The sequence below is a fragment of the Triturus cristatus genome, chromosome 2_2 (genome assembly GCF_964204655.1).
Source record: "Triturus cristatus chromosome 2_2, aTriCri1.1, whole genome shotgun sequence".
Classification (NCBI taxonomy): domain Eukaryota; kingdom Metazoa; phylum Chordata; class Amphibia; order Caudata; family Salamandridae; genus Triturus; species Triturus cristatus.
Window position 1 is genome coordinate 67,551,952 of NC_140582.1, and position 6,000 is coordinate 67,557,951.

Genomic DNA, 6,000 nt, shown 5'->3' on the forward strand with positions numbered 1-6,000 from the left:
CAAGAAATAGGAAACTCACCTAAAGCCAGTATTTTTGCCACTTATCAGTGCATACGTTAAACAGTAAATGTAAGAAGAATTATCAGCACATACGTTAAACAGTAAATGTAAGAAGAAAGCAATTTAAAGTGTTTCAGAGCTGCCTTAATAATCCCTGACTGATGAATGAAGTAAACAAAGTTAGAAAGGGCATGTTAAAAAGGAAAACATATGATTTTCTATCAAGTTCTTTTTAGGTATGATGTCCGGGCCTTTGCAGATCCCAAAACATGAACGGATGGCTAGTATTTATCGCTGGGAAAGGTGCAACCCTGCATCTCATGAAAATCCCTTCCCTCGCTTATCAACTACAAGGAAAATCACGCACAATAACTCAATCTCTAAAATATCTAGCTTACACATTCACCCAACAGCAATCTGTGAAACTCTCCAGTACCCAAGCAGACACACAAAGACAACAAATAGCAGCCACAGAAACTTAGTGACAGGCCAAGACATGAGACTCCCCACACCTCATGTCAAACAAAGAAACAAGACAACAATGGGGTTGGGACTACCATTGCTCAACAGTCCAAACTATGCAAGTCTTGCGACCTCTTCAGGCATGAGGCCCAACCACCAGATGTCTGCAAACTCACAATGACGCCTCAGAACATTTATGCATACAGAAGATGTAGTCATGAGCAGAAACCTGAGAATACTGTGAGCAGCACTTCCAGCACTCCCAAATTTGAAGTGTTACTCTTCAGTGAAGAAGGGCAAACATCTTTAAACATGTGTCTAGCGATACCCATCACTGGCTGCACCAACAATGGGCACTACTAAAGACTTTTAACTGAAGTGTGCGTTATCAGGTACTCTATTTACACAATGCTCCTGGGTGAATTGTGCGCTGATATGCCAAGCAGAGTGCTCCTTCCCCCAATTGTTTTGATTGGCTTCTTGCTAAGTTATTGGGCTGATGAGCTCATTGGGATGCACCTGCACACTGGTAGTGGTTCAGAAACCTGAGAAGAATGTGAGCAATGTTGCTAGCACCCCAAATTTGAAGTGTTACTCTTTACTGAAGAAGGACAAATATCCTAGAACACATGTCTAGAAATACACGGCAATGGTTACACCAACAATGGTGACTACTAAAGACTTTCAACTGAAGTGAGTGCTACCATGCACTGCATTTTCACAATGCTTCTGGGCGGATTGTGTGCTAGAATGCCAGGCAGTGTGCTCCCTCCTCCTTTGTCATGTGGTCACAGACACCCAGTCAAACGTAAGCACTGCACATACCCCAGCAGTTTCCATTGGCAAAGAGTTTCCACGTCATCCCTAAGTCTACACATTCAAGGCACAAAACAAAACACAAACGAAAAGTTTAAGCATATATCCATCTGAAATCTAAATTCCCCAGGCCACAAAACATGTCATCATATACACTCACATACACTGCCTCCAGACATCCACATCACATAACTAAGTACACAGGTGGCACAGACATAATATACTCTCTCTTCTTCATCTTCTACAAGGAATGAGCATATGCCCACAAGGACACACTTTGCCACAAACTCACACAATAGTGAAGTCCAGCACTCAACATGCATCTCACCCAGTCAGACTAGCTGGCCAGACCAACAGGACCAAGTACCTAGACGAAGAAAGCACTAAGTTTACACCCCATGCTGTATCGTCTTGAATCTACCGGAAAAAGTCAGAATGCCTTGAGAATATGATGACCGCCTTCAGCAGACACATACTCAAAAGGTTTAGCACCATACAATAATCAAACACTAGAGCAGTCAAGCAATACAACAACTGACACCAGACCATGTCAGCAGGTAAAGAGTACTCACCTACAAAACGTTAGGGCTACATCAAACACTGCCATTTAAAAGTAACACTTAACAACTACATTATACGCAAAGTAAATAAAATGCACGAAAAAACGATCACTAATAACCTCTACCTCCTTTACCCCACATCTGTCAAATCTTTCCACTTGTACAGACTCAGGCAAAATTTGTGATTATCACCCGCAACAATCAGGCGAAACTTGTGGCTATCACTCACAACACCATGGGGTTCTACACTTCCCCATATACCACAAATTGGAAATCCTTGTGTCTATAGAATGAATAACTGTTACCAGCAATAACCTGGCGAAACAGAAGGGTGGAGTATCCCTTTAAAAGGACTAATTCCCTCATCCACCAGAGGTGGCGTGCATCATCATTAGGAATCTCCTTGTGCCGTGATGCCTAGTCACAGCATGGGCTACAACCCCCTAACTGAGAGGGAGGAGCTCTGGGATGTTTTTTGTGTAAGAGAAGGTATGCCAAATATCACACTGATGGGGTAAAGGTAGTGGGGATAGCAGAGCAGGTGAAAGTGATAATAAAACGAGCTCCAGGATATACAATAACCCTTTATTGGTGCGTTCCTAGGCCAGGATTAAAAACAGGGCACTAGCGGAAAAAAACACTTCACCACCTTTTCAATCCATGGGGTATCCTCCCATTCAGTGTCTCACAACAGGCTACTATGTTTTCCCACTTAGCACACATCGGGATACTGCCCGGTCAGCTTCTCAAGAGAGGGTGTTGCTGTTCCCAACTTAAAAAATCTTGGGGTACTCTGCAATTCAACTTCTCAAGGAAGGGTACTACACTTCCCTCAGTTCGCATACTTTGGGGTACTCCCTAATGAAATCTCTAGTGTCAGGGTACTGCTTCTTCCCCAGCTTGTAACAACACACATAAAAGAGTTCTCCACTCTTATGTCTCGTGGCAGGAAACTGCTGTTCCCCACATTAAAGAAACGTACGCACAACAGCACCTTTCTACACAACAACAAGCATGTGGGTACTACACCTGCTTCCCCAAACTGCTGTCTGGATTCCATATGCCCATATGGAGTCAAAGTAAACACTCATATATAACTCTCAAAACATCCTACAGGTGGGTAAGTTAAACGTCTCAATCTGTCTTGCAGTACTAAGGATTCACTGCCTCACAACCATTAACATAACTGCAATTTCCAAGCAACAGAAGTCAACTTACATGAACTTATACAGAGTTACTCAACTGACACATAACTTATCAATAAAATATATATGGTTATGTCTAGTGATTCATTTATGAAAGAATGAATGCCGGTGCCCAAAGCTCTGCTCAGAAGCCCCCAGACAGTGCTATTAAATGTTGGGGTGCTGAACACCAAGACTCGGTGGTCTTGAATCCACCTCACGCCTCATTAATTCACTACCAGATGCTCCCTGCCCAGTGGCAGCTGGTGTAAGTTGAATGTGGTGGGAGGCTAGGTCCAATTAAAGAGCTTTGTTGTGTGTGGGAGCATAAGAGGTGTAAAATAGAGCATTTTCCACCACCATTTCTGTAATAAAATATATCAGCCACCCCTTCCACCCAAGGCCTCTGGTCTGTGAGGAGCGGATCGGATCAGATGTATTAGCTGCTGCTAAAATGTTTGTATGAAGAGGGGTGGCTGATAGTAATTGTGCTCTTCCGGGAACAAATAGGGTGCTGGAGAAGATGATAAATCCTTACAACACAAAACGTGCTTCGGTTAATAAGGAAGGAACAATAATTTATTTGCTCTTCCTAGCTGCTCTGCAGGTATCCTTTAACATATAGAGAGGTCAACTCACCCATTTATTGTGACATGCTTCATCACTGGTTATCTAGCCACAACAAGGTAGGTGAATAACGCCTTGGTAAGCGTACCGCTACTCAACAGTTCTAATAAAGTAAGTTGTATAATTGCAGGGATCCATGTCTTTTTCTAAAAATAACCCCTTAGGGAATTCAACTTTATTAGTGGGGTGCGCTATATATAATATAAATCAAGTCTTGTGGATCTAAAATAACAAATAATGATTCATTGATCCATTATAGCCTAGCCTACATGTTTCATACTTTTTCATTCCCATGCAGGTCATGGCCTTAAACAGGGCTCAAATAACTTTGGTATCCCTGTCCATCACATACATCTCATGCATCGCACTAAGGAATGCAAAAGATGCATGTACAACCTGTTCGGTTTACACTTTGAACCTTTAATGTGGGACTTTATTGTATCAGGGACATGAAAAGCGGCCTCAGCACTGTAGTCACACACCTGTCAAGGTATTGGAGCCAACAGCAACCTACCAGCCCTTCATGGTCCTACTTGAGATGCTGAATAACAACAACACTAGTAGCTTTTGATACAGTGGGTTCAGGAGTCCAAGTTCACACATGCATTGCATGACACGTCTAGATACTATGATTTTAAAGGTGGCTCTTACAACTCACTCTGCAGTATATTCTGCTTTCTGATGCCATGGGGGGGGGAGGAATTAGGCTAAAAAAGTGATAGCTCGCCCAACACTGCATTTGCCCAATTACCATCTGCACCCCCTTCTTCAGACAAAGTTGGAGCAGCTAAAGTGGCTAAGCCTGATCCAATCCAAATTAGCCTTTAGATTTTGCTGATTAAACAACTGCACACATTTACATTTTTTCAGTTAGTAGGCGCCCTGGAGATAAGACGTGCTTCTTCTTTACTTGTCTCTCCTTTTGTCACCTGAAGCACGTCAAGGCATTAACTTACACTGTGTCCAATACAATTTATAATAATGATTTGCATATTCAGGGTGCTTTCAGTCTCAAATCCAAATCTAAATCTGGCATTTGTAAAGCGCAAACTACTCACCCCTAAGGGTCTCAAGGCACTGGGGGCCATCAAGGAGATTAAGTGAGCTATTGCCCAGAGTCACATGGTGCTGAGTTTAGCTGCCCCTGGCGATTAAACCCTGAGCCCTGAGCTCTGGAGTCAGGCGCCTTGGCCCTTTTTTTTTTTGGGTGCAAATTTATATAGCGCGAACTCGACCCGAAGGTATTGGAGCGCTTTACATGAGCACCGTATTTAAATTACACATTAAGGCACGGGGAGATTAAGTGATTTGCCCAGAATCACAGGATGTGGACGCGACCTCGAGGCTCGAATTCTGGTTTCCAGCACCAAAGTCGGCAGTTTAGCCGATGGACCACATCCTCTCGCCCTTGTGCCACACCTCTTCCACTAGGTCAGGTTGAGTCCACAATGCACTATAAATTCACAAAGCACTCGCTATTCTCCAATGTGCCAAATAGGATCCAATCCTGTTACTGTAATTCACCTGGCTTCCAGCACAGGTAAAGGTTTTGCTAAATTTCGAGGAAAATCAGTAAGTAGTAAGGGCGCTATCTGTGACTATCTTGCTGGACACGGTACAGGTACACTTTGGGCCTCAGGCAGATGGGAGTTAGACAGTGAAAAACAAATAAGGCATCATGTTTGAATTATTAGCTTGGCTGACAAGGCCCTTCAAACAGCGACTGTAATTATTCACTTCCAGCTGTCCATTTGGTAAGCTGCAGTTCACCAAGGTACAGGCACCATTACTTAGTTTTCTGGTTATATATGTTTTACTTTATGAAGTATGTTTACAGTAAGTAGAGGTGGGCAAGCCAACAAATTAACAAGCAGAGCCAAGCAAGGGTCTATATGAGCCAATGCACGACCTGAGCCATGAAAATATTTGGCATGTAAAACATGTGCCAATGTCATAAAGTGACATGAAAAGTAAAAAAAAGTGTAGTTCTTTAATATGTGGAATCGTTTCACCTTAGTATGTCAGACTATACCAATATCTAGAGACGTATTTATTAATATGGTAGTTTTCAAACACAAACTTAAAAAAATTCCTGCACCCCACCCTCACGACAATGCTATTAGTGAACTTCAAGGCAAATCAGTTGTCATGTGTACCCTAATATAGCCGAGATTGTTATTACAGATGGAGAAACACTGTTGTTTATTAAACCAAACACATGAGGTTTTTATTGAGTGCACATCCTGAACCTATATGGTTGAAGGAGCTGTCATGTGATAATGAGGAAAAAGAAGGCTCAGTGAGATTGTCTAGGGTCACATAATTAAAGTAAAGTGGGGAAGCCGGGATCG